Below are 18,066 nucleotides of genomic sequence, written 5' to 3'. Positions count from 1 at the left end.
CTCACTTATGTAGACACTAGACAAAATCTTTTATTCATAGAACTGGAAAAAAGTTGCATTATGCTGTTGAAATTTGGCTTAACCCAGAGTTGAGGGACTTTGCATTCACTTTTGTGCCTCTCAGGAAATTGATCTCCTTAATTTTTGTTGCATTTTCATTTTTTTTCCCAGGACTTCTGGTGTAAAACTTCTCCATTTCTGCAGTGACATTCTAAATCCCACTTGTCTGAATATAAAATGGGTCCGATTAATTCACAGCACCATTATGCTTCCAACTTTCCTTCCTAAAGTTCAGTGACAACTATTTTCAGATCTTCACCATGTGTTCAGGACATGATCTTTTCAGTCAACATCAATGCAGTTCTATTTTCAGTCACCATGAGGACGAAATTTAAGCACGGCAAATGAACCAGCATAAGAAGCCATTCCACTCATCTCCATGCAGCAATCATTTGTGAGCTCTTCATTGCAATTTCCAATATTAGGACATGCTCTCTTTACTTCAGAAGAGTTGAATCAGTCATTGCTCAACTTTGGCATTTCTTCAGTTATTTAACCACCATTTCATTTTAGTACTCAGTCACTCACAGATCTTCACTGAATCACAAACAGCTCTTGGCCAGCTACTACTGAGTCATAACGACATAAAGTTCTACATTATACAATAATGCATCATTTGTTTATAGCACATTATGAGTCATTTGACTTCAGATTTCCTATTGTCGTTGATTAAAAAGGATGCCACGTTGTTTAAATGTAATTGTGCCAATTGAAAAGAAAATTAGTGAGCATATATAACTACATTTTTCATTTACTGTATGTAAATGAGTAGTGATTATCACTAAGTTATTTAACAATAACTTACTTCAATTCTGCCTTCGTTTGATCACAGAATTGCTTTTTCTGACTTAACCCATAAATTCTCCAGTGCTAAGATGCAAGTTCCAGCTAAGGTGGGATCCTCAGCCCCACCTCAAGAAATATAGGAAATGGTGGTGGTGCTAAAGTCAGGCCAGGGCAAAATTGGAACAGTAATGTTTCCATCGTGTTTAACTGTGTCTAGATGTTGCATTTTTCTTTGGTATTAACAGCAAAAGCAGAAAAACCATAGAAAATAACAGCAAAGTGCTCTTAGAACTTCCCCAGAACAACTTTAACATCAGCAGCTCAACCAGCAGTAGAGCATCAGCACCTTGCTAGCAAAAGGACAGCAGCTCCAAGGAAATTCCTGTCCATTGATCTAATTCCCTGGAACTGGATTCAGTTTGATTATTTCCATCAACAACATAAGGCCTTACTGAGTACCAAAGGGCTAATTTTCTGATTTCATGATACAAGCAAGTCTACACTCTATATGATTTTCCAGTCAACTACATCAATGGGTAGAATATCTGCTTCACAGCAAACTTTGTGATATGTGCTGTACACAGGAACTTCATTTTGCTTGTAATGGTTGAAGTTTGGATATGTATATGGATGGTAGGGGCAGTGTAGGTCGATGGGAGTAGGTGATTTAAATGGATTGGCACAGACTGAATCTGTGTTGTGTGTTTCTGTTTCTGCGTTGTACTTTTCTATGATTCTATGACTCTAAGGAAATTTGTCATCTGTTCCTGCTCTACTGAAGTAATATTTGCAAACTCAAAGGTCTTAAGGTGGATAAGTCACCTGGACCAGATGGACTGCATCCCAAGTCCTGAGAGAGTTTACTGAAGAGATAACAGATGCATTGGTCATGATCTTTCAAGAATCACTTGATTCTGGCATGATCCTGGATGACTGGAGCCTCAGTGATTGGGAAAGTGTTGGAGTCTATTATTAAGGATGACGTTTTGAGGTACTTGAAGACTAATGATAAAATAAGTCAAAGTCAGCATTGTTTCTGTAAAAGGAAACTTTGCCTGACAAATCTGTTAGAGTTTTTCATGGAAGGAACAAGGAGGGTGGACGAAGGAGAGGTAGTGGATGTCATATACTTGGAGTTTCAGAAGGTGTTTGTAATGGTGCTACACATGAGGCTGCATAACAAGATAAAATCGTATGTCGTTACAGGCAAGATAGCAGAACGGCAAACTGCAGGGGTCCAGTGAGGGGGGCAGCAGGGTCTTGATATGCCTCATGACGAGCCTCTCAAAACACTTCATGATGATGGATGTAAGCGCAATGGGATGGTAGTCACTTAGGCAGGACACTGAAGACTTCTTTGGCATGGGGATGATGGTGGCGGCCTTGAAGCACATTGGAATGGTGGTGCTGCTCACGGAGATGTTGAGGATGTCAGTGAGAACATCTGGTAGCTGGTCTGCACATCCTCTGAGCACTCTACCAGGGATGTTGTCTGGTCCAGCAACCTTCCGTGGGTTGACCCTGCACAGGGTTCTTCTCACATCGGCCACGGTGAGACACAGCACCTGGTCATTTGTAGGAGGGGTGGACTTCCTTGCTGCCATGTCATTTTCCACCTCAAACCAGGCGTAGAAGTTATTCAGCGCATCTGGGAGGGAGGCATCACCTGCACATTCAGGTGATGTTGTGCTGTAGTTGGTGATGTCCTGGATGCCTTTCCACATGCTCTATGAGTCACGGCTGTCCTGGAAGTGGCTGTGGATTCGCTGGGTGTGTGCACGCTTTACCCCTCTGATGGCTCGGGACAGCTTGGTCCTTGCTGTTGTTAGAGCTGCTTTGTCACCTGCTCTGAAGGCGGAGTCGCGGGACCTCAGCAGCACACGCACCTCCTCGGTCATCCATGGCTTCTGGTTGGCACGTATAGTGATGGTCTTGGACAGAGTAACATCATCAATGCACTTGCTGATGTAGCTGGTCACCTCTAAGTTGGCAGAGTCGCCATTGGTTGCAGCCTTCCTGACCATGTGCCAGTCAGTGTGCTCAAAGCAGTCTTGAAGAGCCGAGATGGCTCCTGCTGGCCAGGTTTCCACCTGCTTCTGAACTGGTCTGGGGCGCCTGATGAGCGGTCTGTATGCTGGGATTAGCATAACAGAGATGTGGTCTTCCTTCTCCCTGCGCAGCTCCTCTGCATCACATCCACCAATGTATGAAATCAGGTTTTGTTTCCGTCTCCAATTCAACATCTGCTGCGACAGTGTTTTCTGACCTACAGCTTGATTTCCATGACTGTTTGTAACCATAATACAGTTCCCCTTTCAGAGTATTACTGCCTAGTTTCAGCAGCTGCTAGCCATTCAACACATCAACAGGCATGTGCCTGTGCTGAACGCAGCCTCACTGCAATAACTTCTGATTTGGTAATAAGGTTTGAACCCAATTTTACATGTCATCTCCACCAATCAAAACAAATGCTGGCCTCATGGTATGGTTCTCTAGTCTGTTTTTCAGTTCTATACATTCTATCCCTCATTATCTTAAAATATCTTGCACCTTTTATGCAAATAAAAGATCTACTTCCTAAAGAATTGTTTGCTTTTCCCCATTCACTATCTTTCAGCCGCTCTAAGTTTATCACAGTTTGCAACCTTCCTCTCCACACCTTACCTGACCAGAAATGCTGGAAGATAGCTATCTATGTCATTCAAAGGTGAAGGATAAAGAATAGGGCAAAAGATTTCAGCTTGGCTGCAATAATTTCTGCACTCCAGTAAATTAGTGCAGTTGGGGTGAACAACTTAAACTTTTCTCAAACTCCAAAGACTCCAAAGTTGCTAAGGACTCCTTTGAATGATGTAGTTGGTAGGAGGTTGTTCTGCAAATGTAGGCATCTGAGAGTTAGATTTTCTGTGTTTGGTTAATGTATGCACTTGCTGGTTAATGTATGCATATGACCAGCTTTAAGAAGGCCAGTGTCAAATCAGCATTACAAATGTGTTCATCTTGTGTGTCTCTTTTTATGATCCTAAGTTACTTCTGGATGCTAGAAACATCAAGTCCTGCGGGATTATCCCATCAGCGAGTTGCTCAATAGCGATGGAACTGGGCTTATTTTGAACTGTTGTTGTGTTGTCACCTGGACTTGTGCATAGGTGGATGGTGTGCAGTGCAAGGGATTGTCGTGGACATTTTTATTGTGATCACAAGACCTTGTTGGACATTTATGATGTAGAGTTTATGAAGTGCAAGTCCAGTTCAATGGTTCATTGGAAGTGACTGAAGCAGGAGAGCTGCATTCTCTTGGCTATAGCAAGGACTGGACCTAGTCTGTGGGGTCACCTGTTGCAGTCACCCAGGGGAGGAGACAGTGTAGGAGAGAGAAAGGGTCTCTGTGAGTGTGCAGGAATTTGTATTAGATTCCTCCCATCAGTGCAGCCCTCTGAGGTTCATCCAGTGCTGTCTTACATTGTTGCCCTCCAGAGTTCGCTCGATGTGCCAGGACGATCTCCAGTCATGCCACTCAGGGACTTGGGCAACATTTTAATTTGTGACTGTATGCTGTTCTGAAATTGTAATCATATGTGCTGTTGGTAATCTGCTCTGCACCTTTGCCCCTGACAAATGCTGTTTCGCCTGGCTCTATTCATGTACGGTTGAATAATAATTAAACTTGAACTTGAACTCAAGGATTGATGTTATGAAATGCCCTTGCTGCATGCCCCTGTTATACACACTCATACCCTTTCCAGAAAATTGGAAACAAATTGGCACACGTTGTGGAAGATTCTACTTAGTATTGTCAATGTGGATGTGTGCTACTTCAGTATATCTCTGCAGCCAGGTGAGAGTTCGTCAGGAGCATTACTGGAGATCCTGCTGTTCTCTATCCATTGGTGATGGATAGTGGGGGTAGGATTCCAATTAGGCCTTTTCCCCCTTTGCTCCATGTCTCCTTCAGTGGCTATGTATGATCTGCCTGGACTTAAGTCCTCCTTTATTTGTCCCTGAAGCTGAAAGTGCAAGATGTCCGATGAATACATGTTCCCTTTCTTCCAATGCTTCCTGGAAGATGCTCAAACAGCATAGCAGTGCATCATGTCATTTTTAAGGTGAAGTCCTTAGGGAATTGCCATAGAAATTTTGATAAAATTAATCAGAAGGTCAACTAATGAAAGGACTTTGCTCTTCAAGCCTGTATCTGCAAATGAACTATAAGTGGTGATTATTCTAATCAGATGTATTAAACATTCCACTTAATAATGACAGCATATTATACTTTAGATTTGAAGTTCTGATCCTTTGGAGGCTGAACACAATAAATCCACTGTTGTAAAATATGTTTACTGCTGCTAGACAATGAACTTTTAGGCACCCATACCTTTAATTGGTACCAAAAATTCTCCACAGCTAGTTTCCTTCCAATCTGTTTGCTGACGTTAGAAATGGGTCCAGACCCAAAGGTGAATCATCCTAATATTTGGCAGTCTCCTTGATGAGAAATAGCTAGCAATTTAAGAGGCAATTAACTCTTTCATGATCCTATGTACAGCAAGCTGCAATTCAATTCCTAGACAATTACTAATTCAAAACAGGCTAACCCAGTGATTCAGTTGAAGGTCCTGTTTCGGCTACATCAGTCCTCCTAAGCAGCTCCCTTTACCAAGCATCTGATCTAAGTACAAATGCATCCACATACCACTAGGCTTAATGATAGTTTCTCTTCCAAGAGAACCACAATCTCGTTGTGATGTGGAAGTTTGTGTGCCTCAATGACCCAGAGTTCTGTGCTGGATCTTATGCTTTATGCTTTGGTTTTTGGTGGGTTCACCCATGCCTATAGGTCAAAAGGTAGAGGCCAGATAAAGAGTGGTCCACCAGTCCTCTAGGTTTGGGGTTCAGCTCAGGGCTAACAACCCTGACTGATCAAACAGCAATGAAGGGTCTTTGTGGGATGATATTGGCCAAGGACATACAAAGGTGGAGGACCATCATTGCTGCCCTAAGCATCAGCAGCACAATGAGTAGTAAGTAAGTAAGTTAAGGATAGCTTCTAATCTGCTGTTGTAAGATTGTTGAATGGGTCTCCTATTCAAGAAATATCAACCTTGATCTTTCAGTCTATCTCTTCATGGTCCTTGCTCTTTATTTATCTATCTGCACTGCACTTTGACTGTAGCTGTAACACTATATTCTGCATTAGGTTTTGTTTTTTTTTCCTTTAGTGCTACCTTGATGTACTTGAGTATGGAATGATCTCCGTGAATAGCATTCAAATACTATTAACTCACTACGTATGACAATAGTAATAAACCAATTATCAATTAAGCTACACTGAACTTTGGCCCAAAGGCCCACAACAATATCTTCCCTATTTTTGTCGATCCTGATCAATGTTTCTGATGGGATTAGATTGTCCATAAATTACTTAACTCAGAATGAGGTTCAATCACATCATCCTTTCCATCACAAAGATGCCACAAACTTCATTAATGCTTTTGTCACCTTCTCACTCAACTATCTAAATCTCCTCTGGCTGAACTCCCACCCACCATTGTCTAACTAAGAACTGAAGATTTTCATCCCTAAGTCCAAATGCACCTTTAACATCATGTTGCCACCAACTGGCTCCTCGCTCACCTGTATCACCTCTGCCAATTCACCTTGCCTCACATCTGGCACAGACCAGTGCATTTCTCTTAGAACTCCTCCATTCCTTTCAAGCACAGATATCAACTGTGTTAATAGTACCTCAATCTAGAATTCACGTGTTCCTCCCTAAGATCAAGGAGAGCCATAATTCTATCATCTGTGGATCAGACAGAGATAACAAAATGAAAATCAGAGGTCACCACAATTTAATTCTAATTTTTACAGGGTTGAAAAACTTATCAATTGTTGTATATAATGCTTTGTCCGGATCCATACCTCTGGCACAGTGCATGAGGCAATAAACTTGTGGGATACATGAGTTTTTCATCAAACCAAATCTAACTATTATCTCCATCCTCAGTCCAGTTTCCCAGTAGTCTGTGTTGTGCTGTTCCAAAGTCATGTTCATTACTACTCTTAGAGTTATACAGAAAGTTGGTTAATAATGCTTTGAGAACTTAATAATCAATATCTTTAAAACTGCAGCAATTATACAAATGCACAAAGACTTTAAAATGCTACAGGAAATTAATCCTACTTTGTTTTCTCTTGCAGATATTTGCTGCCCTACTTCCTTCCGTATTGCCAAGCTTCACTCTGTGGTGAAAAAAAAGGGAATTACAGATTTCAGATGATGAATTAATAAGCAGCAAAGTGATTCAATTTTGTGGACTTGGCTTTCCCAGCCACTTGAAAAACTTCTGTTGGGTACATTTTGTTGCTGACTCTGCTTCTTATAATTGATCTGATAGAATTCACGTAATTTTCAAATATTTTGCTTATAACTCTGGTAAATGGAAATTATAGTCATCGTTTGTTAATTCATTAGAGGTATGCTTCAAAATTGTTCAATGCTCTTTGATCAAGAGAGGGCACTGTTGCTTTTTGAAAGACTAAATACATTGAGACCAAAGAATTGAAATGTGTACACTATGAGTCTGAAATAGGCTGAAAATACCTTCACTGCCCAGATGCTTTGAACTACATGAAAATGTATAATAAATTATATAAAAATAATATGCAGTCTTTAGAATTTTCAAGGTTATTATTTTTGAGATCAGTATTTTTTAACAATGACATTTAAAATTATTAAATAAACAAACAGCTATTACAATTGTTTATGGAAAGAAATCTATACTGCATTGCCATCAGCTTGATGATGCCAAAGCATGTTTCTCTAAATGGTTTAGCGGGTTTACATTGGGAAGTTCTGGCAGTGCAACAGGAATCCCATATTAATACCTTGTCTGAGTGCCCCTGTTCATACTGCCATAACAGAGCTTAGCTGTAATGCTCTAAGATTTCTGCAGCTAATTGTTGCATTCCTCAATTAGGGAGGAAGAAATTATGCAATGACTCATTCCAGATCTGTATCTTGAAATCCCTGATGAAAATGTACATCTGCAGAGTTTAAGCCAGCACCAGATCCAATGCTCCACACAGCTTGGTAGCTTTACTGCACTAATATTCTCAGAGCTTCTATATGAAAAATATCTTGGGGTGCAGTCCTACAATCTAACCAAAATACCTGTGAAAATGTATTTCAATAAGAAAATGATGATTTCCAAGAAGTAAAATTTGAAAGGAATATCTGTTTATTTTCATAAATAATTTTGTTCCCCAAGCAAAAATAAACTGCTATATTTAGCAGATATATCAGAAACCAGTGTTGCTTCAGTTCGGTGACATTGTGGTGAAATACTTTTGAAACAGTGGCTATCAAAATGTATTTGAATGTTTTTGACTCAATGCTATATAAGAAGTGATTTTACTCTGAATTGTAATTAACATTTGTGCCTTGAAATTACAAAATGGAATGCAGTTAGTGAAATATGTACATCCAGGTTAGTATTATTTGACATTTTAGCCCATGTAGAACAGTGCTCCTGTTAAATCGGAGTTGAGTTTCAGCCGAACCTTAAGTAATTGTTGTTATTATCCAAAAGTATAAGTTCAGTTTAGAATTTTTAAGAGTGAATAACAAGGTTATTCATCATGAAGCCAATGGAGAATGTATTCGCACCAGAGAATGTACTGTAATCAGCATGTGACCGCGACCCACATCTACATTGGTCTTATTTATTGCATCTGTTGCTCCCAGTGCGGCCTCCACTATATCAGGAGTCCATGCACAAGTGGGTGACTGCTTCTCCAAGCACCTGCACTCCATTCCTGGTTGCTAACCATTTAAGTTTTCCTCACCATTCCCCCCACCAGCATGATTATCCTCCTCCACTGTCAGGCTGTAGTTAAAAGCAAACTAGAGAAACAGCAGCTCATATTCCATCTCAGTGGGGTGGAGGTGGGGAATGACCCAATGGAATGAACATCGAAGTCTCCAATTTCTGGTAAACTGTTCCCCCTCTGTACTTTTTTATTTGTTCCTCCTGATCCACTCTGTTACTCTTATACTCAATCCAGCCCTATCTTCTTGCTTCTTTCTCATCCTCCAACCACCCTATCTGCCCAGCACCCACATATTCCTCACATTATTTTCCCTCTCCCACTGTTCCCATATTCTTTTCCTACCTCCCTCACTTGATTCCATGCTCCACCTTCCTCTGTTATCAACTTCCATCATCTTCTGCCCTTTTCCCCTCTATCTATCATGTCCCAGGTTCTGTCACTATTTCCACCCTCCCCTCCTCCATCTACCTATCCAGGATCTACCTACTGCTTGCTAGCTCTTGCTCCATCCCTTCCCTCTACCTTTTTATACTATCTCACTTCTATCCAGATGAAAGGGCTCAACTGAAAACGTTGACTGCCCATTTCCCTCTATACATGCTACCTGATCCATTGAGATCGCTCAGCATCTTGTGTGCTTCTCCATATTCCAGTATCCTCAACCTCTTGTGTCTCCATGTTACGGAAGGCTTATTTATAACATGAATTAAGAAATAACGGATTTCTTAATGTAAGACATGTCTTTAGTGTTCAGTTGTAAACAAACAGTTTACAAAACACAAGCATCAAAGCAAGTATCTTCTGTACTAGAAGGTTAATCAATTCTGGAGGAGTTTTGAGAATGAGAATGAACCTGGGAATGAAAGGGTTAATATATGAAGAGCAATTGATAGTTCTGGGCTGGTATTCATTGGAGTTTGGAAGAATGAGGAGGGAATCTCATTGAAACCTATCGAATGTTGAAAAGTCTAGAATAAAGTTGACATGGAGATAATGTTTCATATTGTGGGGAAGTCCAAGATCAGAGGGCATAGACTCAGAATACAAGGATGTCCCTTTGGAATTGAGTTGACAATGAATTTCTTTAAACAGAAGGTTAAATCTATGGGATTCATTGCTACAGACAGCTGTGGAGGTCAAGTCATTGGGTATTTTTAAAACAAAAGTTCATAGGTTTTTGATTAGTAAGGACATCAAATGTTATGAGTATGGGGTTGGGAGGGATTATAAATTTGCCATGATGGAATGGTGGAGCAGAGTCAATGGGCTGAATGCCCTAATTCTGCTCCTTTCTAATGGTCTTATGGAAATGGTTGTATACATTCTTCAAATAATTTCTCATAGGAATGCAGGATTTTGAATTATTCTCCTGCTATCTGGCAGAATATCATTGAAAAATAGTATCCTTTTTCTAGATCATCCTCTAAAAAGACCCATGGCACCTCCTGGTGATACCACCTAATTTCACAGCAAATACTTCTCTCCTACCTAGAAAAAACTAACAAGCTTTTGTGCCACGCACCTCTGCCTGCTACACTGCTTTTCATCTTAGTGTGTTGCTGAACCAACAGGCTTTCTATCTTAAGCAGATAAATATTTAACTTGTGGTTTAATGCGATGTTTCTATTGGCAGATTTAATAGAGCTTAGCATTATATATTTGTACTTATACTTTCTTTGTCATTGTATTGAATACAAATCAATAAAATCTTCATTTCCAGAAAGGATAATCTGAACTTCCCAGAGATGCATTTTGCTATCTATCTATCCTGGATAAGGAAAAAATGCCCCAAAATTGTGCTGTTCCTTTTAGTAGTCCTCCAAAATGTTGCTGCACCTGGCATTACTGATGAGTAAGTCCCCCCCCCAAAAAAAAACTTGATCAAAAGAAAGTGCATAATAGCAGAAGTGCGCTTTGTTGCCAAAAAGGTTGTACTAAAATCAATGTGCATGGACTCTGGTGAGACCAGAGTAAACCTTCGACTCCTTGCTGTCCAGCAATCAGTTAAGGATGTGAGCACTTAAAGGCACGCTCTTATGGTTACTATACACACACGCCATGGCTTCCTTAGATGAAGGGAGAGAATGAGGGTTCCACAGCTTACTGTAAGACACTGTAATATACATTCATAAGCAAGATCCAAGGCCTGAGCTATCTCCTGCAGGAGTGAGAATCCCAGACAACAAAGCTTTTTGCAAGTAATTTTGTTGCCATGTAAGATATATTTAGGAGAGCAACAAAGATACTGCTCCTTCATTTGTAAGGGGAGGGATCAGCAGGTAACTGGGAGACGGGCCAAGATAAACATCATTCTCCTTGAAAGGTTTTACAAGTGCCCTGACAGTTTGAATTGCCCCTCATTGATCTTACCTGCCAACATAACCACCTTTAATACCAACACCTCTCAGATCTCAGCTCACACACATTATTGGATACAATCCTCCAGTTACCCTCTAATGTCCCTCACTACCTTGCTCCTTTTTCTCAGCAACATGTAAAATACACAGGCCCAATATTACACAAGCTGTTGTTCAATCCTCAGCCCATGTTTTTCTACAGCACTCTCTCCTCACCCTTCCTATCACATTCTAGTTACTGCCACCTACATAGAGAGGTTAAGCTACATTAATGGTGGTTAGTTAATGTTCTTTACTAAAGCTAAAGGCCCTGATGAATAGGAAAGAGGACTAGCCAAATGGGATGCAGATCATCCTCAAGTGCAGAAAGCCTGAAGAGTTCTTGTCATTGCAAAAGTCTGAAGTTAGATATGGTGTCATTAAATATTCTTCAGGAGGTGGATCTTAGCTGCTGGGCATGTATTTGTTTCCTGGCCCAACCTGAATGGCTGATGCCACCAAGGTTCAATACTAGATGCAGGAATTAGCAGGCAAATGGACTCTTTGTCATTGTTTAGATTTTTCAGCAGTTGTGCTGACCTTTCGCTGAAGTTGCAATGATAAAATAGAAGAACCCCATACAAGCTATCAAACTAAATTATTATTTATACAGAATTGTTTGTAGGGGCTGTCCTAGCAGCTTGTTGCCTTCTGACTTGTCTTTGCTCTTCTTTCCTTTGGGCTCCGGATATGATTCTAGGTGAAGAGAACCTTGACTCATTGTTTCCTTGGAAATAATTGGACCACAATCTCTATGCCAGTACCACAACCCCACCAAGGTTTTTGTGGTTAGTAGGAAATTTCTTTATTTTCATGGTGGTTGCAATAAATGGTATCTATATGACTCAATGTGCAGCTGCGAGCACATTCCTGGCACTTACCCATATACTGCAGGCAGTGCTTGCCTGTCATTGGTTGAGGAGATGTTTCCCAGATCAACACTGTGTCACTTTCAAACCTCAGGAAAAGGAAAAAAATGGGAGAATATTAATTTTGGAATTTTCCAGCCATCACAGAGTTAGTTATCTCTCCATTCCACTGGGCACACTTGCATCCAGTATTACGTGGGATCCTGAGTGAGCCAGAGACCTTATGCCTTATGCTTCATTTAATAAAGGGAGGATAGAATCAGAATCAGTTTATAGTTACCAGCTGTAGATGTTAAATTTGTTGTTTTGTGGCAGCAGTACTGTGTAAGCACAATAAATTAATATAAATCACAATAATAAATAAATAAACAAACAATGTAAATGAGGAACAGTGAAGTAGTGTACATGGGTTAATGGAGCATTCAGAAACCTGATGATGAAAGGGAAGAAGCTCTTCTTAAAACATTGAGTGTGAGTCTTCAGATACCTGTACCTTCTCTCTGATGGTAACAATAAGAAGGGGGCATGACCCTGACATTATGGGTCCTTAAGCATGGATGTCATCTTCTTGAGGTGCAGCCTTTGAAAATGTTGTTAATGGTGGGGAAGCCGGTGTCCATATGGTGCTGGCTGAGTCTACGAACCTCTGAAGCCTATTTCATTCCTCTGTATCAGGTAGCGATAGAACCAGTCAGAATGCTCTCCATGGTACAAGCAAAAAATCGCTTGTTTCTTCAGTGACGTATCAAATCCCTTAAAACTCCTAATGAATTATAGCCATTGGCATGCTTTCCTCATCATTACAACAGTATGGTGGGTCCAGGATAGAGCCTCTGAAATGTTGCTGCCTAAGAACTTGAAACTTCTCACCCTTTCCACTGCTGACCCCTCAATGAGTGTTGGTGTGTTTTCTCCCAGCTTCCCCTTCTGGAAGTCCACAAACAGTTCCTTGGTCCAGCTGATGTTGAGTGCAAAGTTGTTAATGTCAACATTGTGGCTTCGCCCTCCTGAAGAATGCTCTCACGTCGGCCTCAGGGACTAAAATCATAGGGTCATCAGAGGCTCTGTGTGATCATGAAGGTTCCTCCATGTTTCGACTGTCAAAGCAAGCATAGAAAGCATTGAGCTCATCTGCAAATAAAGCCTTGTTGTCACCTATGTTGCTCAGTTTCACTTTGTAGGGGTTGCAGCGAACGAGGTGAACCCAAGCGCAGGACACAGGCACAGAGGTTGCGTTAAGATGTAGACACAGGCGTGAGCATTGAACGGCAAACAGGAGAGAGTGCAGGAAGGCAGGAGACAAGCAGAACTGACTGATCTTGACAAGGAGTGTAGAAAGGGAAGTGGCAGACAAAACTTTTCTTAGCACGGAGAGACGGAGTTACACAGGTAAACCACTGCGCTGAAATAAAACTTAAAAGACTTATCTTGACACAGAGAGACTGAGTTTCACAAGTAAACCTCAGAACTGGAGTTGAACTTAGAAAACTGATCTTGACACAAAGAGGCTGAGTTTCACAGGTAATTCTCGGTACTGATGCAGAACTTAGAACACACAGTCCCAATCGGCCAGGAAACGTTAATTACCACACAGGCAAAACCAACGATCTGGCAACTAGTGGGTGCAAAGCCGGGGGTACTTATGCTGCAGATCTTGATGAAAACCAGGTGTGCCGTCATCAAACGAAATTAGGAGAAAATAGGGAATTAATGGTCGGAACTATGGCACAATCAAAGGGAATTAGAAGAAAATGGGGAATTAATGTGACAGTAGGAGGTGAGAGCATCCAAGCCCTGCCACAGCTGTCAAGCATCCTTCAGTGATTCAAGTTTGGTCTGGGATTGCCACTTTGCAGGTGAGATGGCTTTCTGGAGATCAAAACCAAAATACCTCTTGCACTCTACTTTGTCAACAGAGCTGAACACTACTGATCTGGTTATCAGCAGGGTGTGGATTCTTGTGGATCCAGTGCTTCTGTCTGGGGAAGACTCTAAATGATTTTGTGGGGACACACTCATCTACTGCTGTTTTTATAACCATGACAACCGTGGTGTTTGGTTCAGCTCTTTTGATAAGTCCTTGAACACAGCCCTGTCCACTGACCTGATTGAATCAATCCTGTAGCTACTCCTCTCTCTCCCGTGACCACCTCTTTATTGTCCTTATCTCTGGAGATTTGCTCTTTAGCCTCTACCTGTAGACAGGTAGGAGAAGGACAGCCAAATGATCAAATATCCTGAAGTGCAGTCTAGGTATGGAACGAAAGGCATTCCTAATCATAGAACATCAGTGCTTGATTGTGTTGGGACCTCCGGTGCTGTAGGTGACCTGTTGATGATAACTGGGCAAAGATTTCTTGAAACAAGCCTGACTGAAGTCCCCAATAATGATTTGAATGGCATCGGATTAGGCTATTTCTTGTTTGCTGATGGTGCTGATACCTCAGGTACCTGCTTAATGTCTGCATTTGATGGTATGTAAACAGCAGTCAGGATCATGGAGAACTCTCTTGATAAATAGAATGGTTGGCACTTAATCATTAGATGTTCCAGCTCAGGGGAACAAGAGTGCCACAAGACTGCTGTGTCTGAGCACTACATAGGCCTCCCCCCACCCTTTGCCTTCTTTAAATCAGCAATCTGATTCATCCAGTGTATTGAGATACCCTCAGATCTTACTGGCATATCTGGCATGTCTGGAGTGAGCCAGGTCTCCATGAAACAGAGAGCATAACAATTCTATATTTCCTTTACAATCTTTCCCTTAGGTCCTCAATCTTGTTTTCCAGCGACTATACATTTGCTAAGAAGAAGCTCTGTGGGAGGAAGTTCCATACCCTTGCGTTTTAGTCTGGCCTGAAGTGCTTCCTTCCTCCCTCTCTTTTGGCAATGACAATATACCTTTGTCCATTTAAAGATGCCTTACCTGCATGCTTGAGAGTTAAGTTCACCGAATTGTTCAGAAGATCATGAAATTGCTAGTTTGTTAAGACAGTTCAAAAGTACATTACTTAAAAGCAAAATTACAGGTGGTGAGAATAGTACAGAAGTATATTTATGTTTTCTAAGCTGCCTGCAACACATCATCATGTTTCACCAAAGCCATCTTGCCTCTTTGATCAACACACACAAAATGCTGGAGGAACTCAGCAGGCCAGGCAGTATCTATGGAAAAGGGTACAGTTGACATTTCAGGCTGAGACCCTTCAACAGGACAGTCCTGCTGAAGGGTCTCGGCCCGATATGTTGACAGTACTCTTTTGTGTATATTGCTTGGATTTCCAGTATCTGCATATTTTCTCTTGTTTGTCTCTTTGATAGTGCACTCCTGGAATATCATTCTAGATTTGTGTATACAAGTTTCTAAGTGAAACCAATTGGTGATAGTAAACACTAAAGAATGGTGCTCTGGACCAACAAGTCCCTGATGTTACAAACATTCTGCTGGAAGTACTCAGCAGGTTGAGCAGCATCTGTGGGAGAAAAGGAATTGTTGATGTTTCAGAGCGAAACCCTGCACCAGGATTAAGAGTGCAGAGGGAATATACAGGAAAAGTTGAGTGCGAAAGGTGATCGATGAATTGAGAATAATTCTAGTTTCTGCCTCCTTCCTTTTCCATCTTGATGAAAGAACTTGACCTAAAATGTCAACTCTTTATTATTCCCCTCCTTTGAGGCTGCCTGACTTCCTACAGTATTTTGTGTGTGTTGTTCAAGATTTCTGCAGAATCTCTTTTGTCTTTCTGCTTTTCTCCCCTTCTTCTTCTGCCTTTGTTTAACTCCCTCTATCACTTTTCTGCCACTGTCTCACAACTCCACACCCACTCCCCTCCCTCGCTGGCATTGCTCTCATCTTATATCACCACTCAGTCCACCGATCATCTCAGACCTCTTTCTCACAACTCCCCATCTCACTTCTCTACTCTCAGCCCTGATGTAGTGTTTCAATTCAAAATATCATTTTTCTCCCAAAGGTGTTGCTCAGTCTGCTGAGTTCTTTCAACAGATTGCTTGTTGCTACAGATTCCAGTATCTATAGTCTCTTGTGTCACCAAATGCCTGATGTTGTTGCTTGACAAAGAATATTGGGAAAATATGTTATTTTTTGTTTTTTCTTCATCGTGACAAATTCACTCCAGAAAATAAATGAATCAAGAAGGTAGGTTAATGAATAACTCCAGTCACAGAATGTACAACTGTTCCTTTTCATCTCTAGAAAGCAGGTCCATATTTCGTAGGCACAGGCCTACATTCCACAATTACCATGCTCAGATAAAAGAGATCTGCTTATCCTTTTAGACTTTAGGGTATTGAAAGCCCTGAGGACAGCAGGGCATCAAACAAAGAAACAGGAGTTCAATTCTTGAAACAAACAAACTACTGGGGATAGGAGTGAGGTTTTGCCAGCTGTTAAAAGTTGACTATTATTCAGAACCATATAAAAAGTCCTTAAAATGAAATAAAAGAACCTAAAAATTGTTCAAAATTAAACAATAAAAGTCAACAAAAATAATTTTTAAAATGTTAAAATTAATAAGATTGTGCAGGTCACAATACTTAAAGATTACCTTGTCCTTATTTACTTATCTGTAACCTCAAATATTGTCATTGCCTTGTGTCAGGTTTAACCCTGTATGGGTTCTGATTGCTAATTTCCAGTATAAATATGATGTAATCCCTGCATGAGCAGGTCTGGGACTTGCTGGCTTGTTACTGGATGAATCTGGACAGAATCATGCCATTGACTAGCAACCTCTCATCTGCGATTTTCAGCCCACGACAGGCTCGGGCAGAGCTAAACTCTCCTCTATTGACTGTTAAGATAAAATTTCAAAGGGAAAGAATGTAATTATGTAGCAGCTTTATTATGAAAGATCACAGAAGAAAGTCAGAACCTGATTGTGATTGTGATTTCCTATGGTTGAAATTAACATGGCAAAACTTCTGCTTTTTACCTATGGTTGCATAATAAGCCACCAATAAAAGATCAATCTATCTCCACCATCACTCATAGGATACATTCCCATTGTATGAATAATAGTTTATAATTATCATTGTGACTTCTTAAAGCCATTTTACACCAGGTTAAAAAGTAGAAATTGGTAAATATTCATAATAAGGCAGCATGGTGACATACTAGTTAGCCAGTGACCCGGGTTCAATTCTAACACTCTAGGGAGTTTATACAGTCTCCCTGTGACTGTGTGGGTTTCCTCCAAAGTCCAAAGACATAAAGATTAGTAGGACAATTGGTCACATGGGTGCAACTGGGTGGTATGGGCCTGTTGATCTAGAAGGGTCTATTACTGTGCTGTATTTCTATATAAAAATTAAGAAAAAAAGAGTCTGGTCTGACAACTTCCAAAGAGTTCCTTCTTTTCTGGAAAAAATATACTTCATTTATAGGGAGACCTTTTCAATCTCATAAAATCACCAAGTGCTGAATTATGTACTTCTGAAGCATATTTCCTGCTTAACTGAGGATTGATAGTAATGTCCACAGCACTAGAGGCACAGTAAAAACCGTGTTTATATACATAAATGTAATTTCCATCAGAGACTTCTTCTGGCAAATTTACAACAACAGGGCAAACACGATTCCAGTAAAAAATCTGACTGGTGAAGATCATTTCCAGCAACACCACATTATTTTGCTGTTCTTTTGTTACCACATTGTGTTGTTTGCTAATCATGGACTTTTCCTGCTCAGTGGAGCTGATGCTTCAAATTTTATTATAGTGCGGGAATTGCTTGTACCACCTGGTAAGTTGCCTTTGAACAGTTTTGATTAATAGTGACATCCTAAATCCACTAAGATCATAGCTATCACTTTCTCTCTGAATTCACAAGCCAAACTATACTGACACATCTTTACACATGTAAAGATGATGCAACTTCATCAAAGAAGAGAAAGGACTAAGAAATGTCTTACAGATTTTTTTCTTTTTTATATTCAATAGTGTTGAATAAGCTAAACAATACCTTTACATTTTTGTAGGATTTGGTTAACTTCCATGGTATGCTTTAGACTTTTCTTTGGAATGCAAAAATAAAAGGTAATCATAACTACCAAATAAATAGTGATTATAGAACATTTGTCAGATAGAAAGGAAGAATTACTG

General features: G+C 40.5%; 1 protein-coding gene across 1 annotated transcript in view; it reads left to right on the top strand.

The window, feature by feature from the left end:
* The window catches only part of LOC132390839 (NEDD4 family-interacting protein 1-like), a 110,418-nt gene extending 102,968 nt beyond the window's left edge, over positions 1-7,450 (top strand). The window contains exon 6 of the mRNA XM_059963381.1: positions 7,048-7,450. The gene's annotated coding sequence lies outside the window, so the exon portion shown is untranslated. The remainder of the gene's footprint in view (positions 1-7,047) is intronic.
* The last annotated feature ends 10,616 nt before the right edge of the window (positions 7,451-18,066 follow it).

The sequence above is a fragment of the Hypanus sabinus genome, chromosome 3 (assembly GCF_030144855.1).
Source record: "Hypanus sabinus isolate sHypSab1 chromosome 3, sHypSab1.hap1, whole genome shotgun sequence".
Lineage (NCBI taxonomy): Eukaryota > Metazoa > Chordata > Chondrichthyes > Myliobatiformes > Dasyatidae > Hypanus > Hypanus sabinus.
The sequence above is the reverse complement of the archived record's forward strand: the minus strand, read 5'-3'. Positions and strand labels throughout refer to the sequence as shown.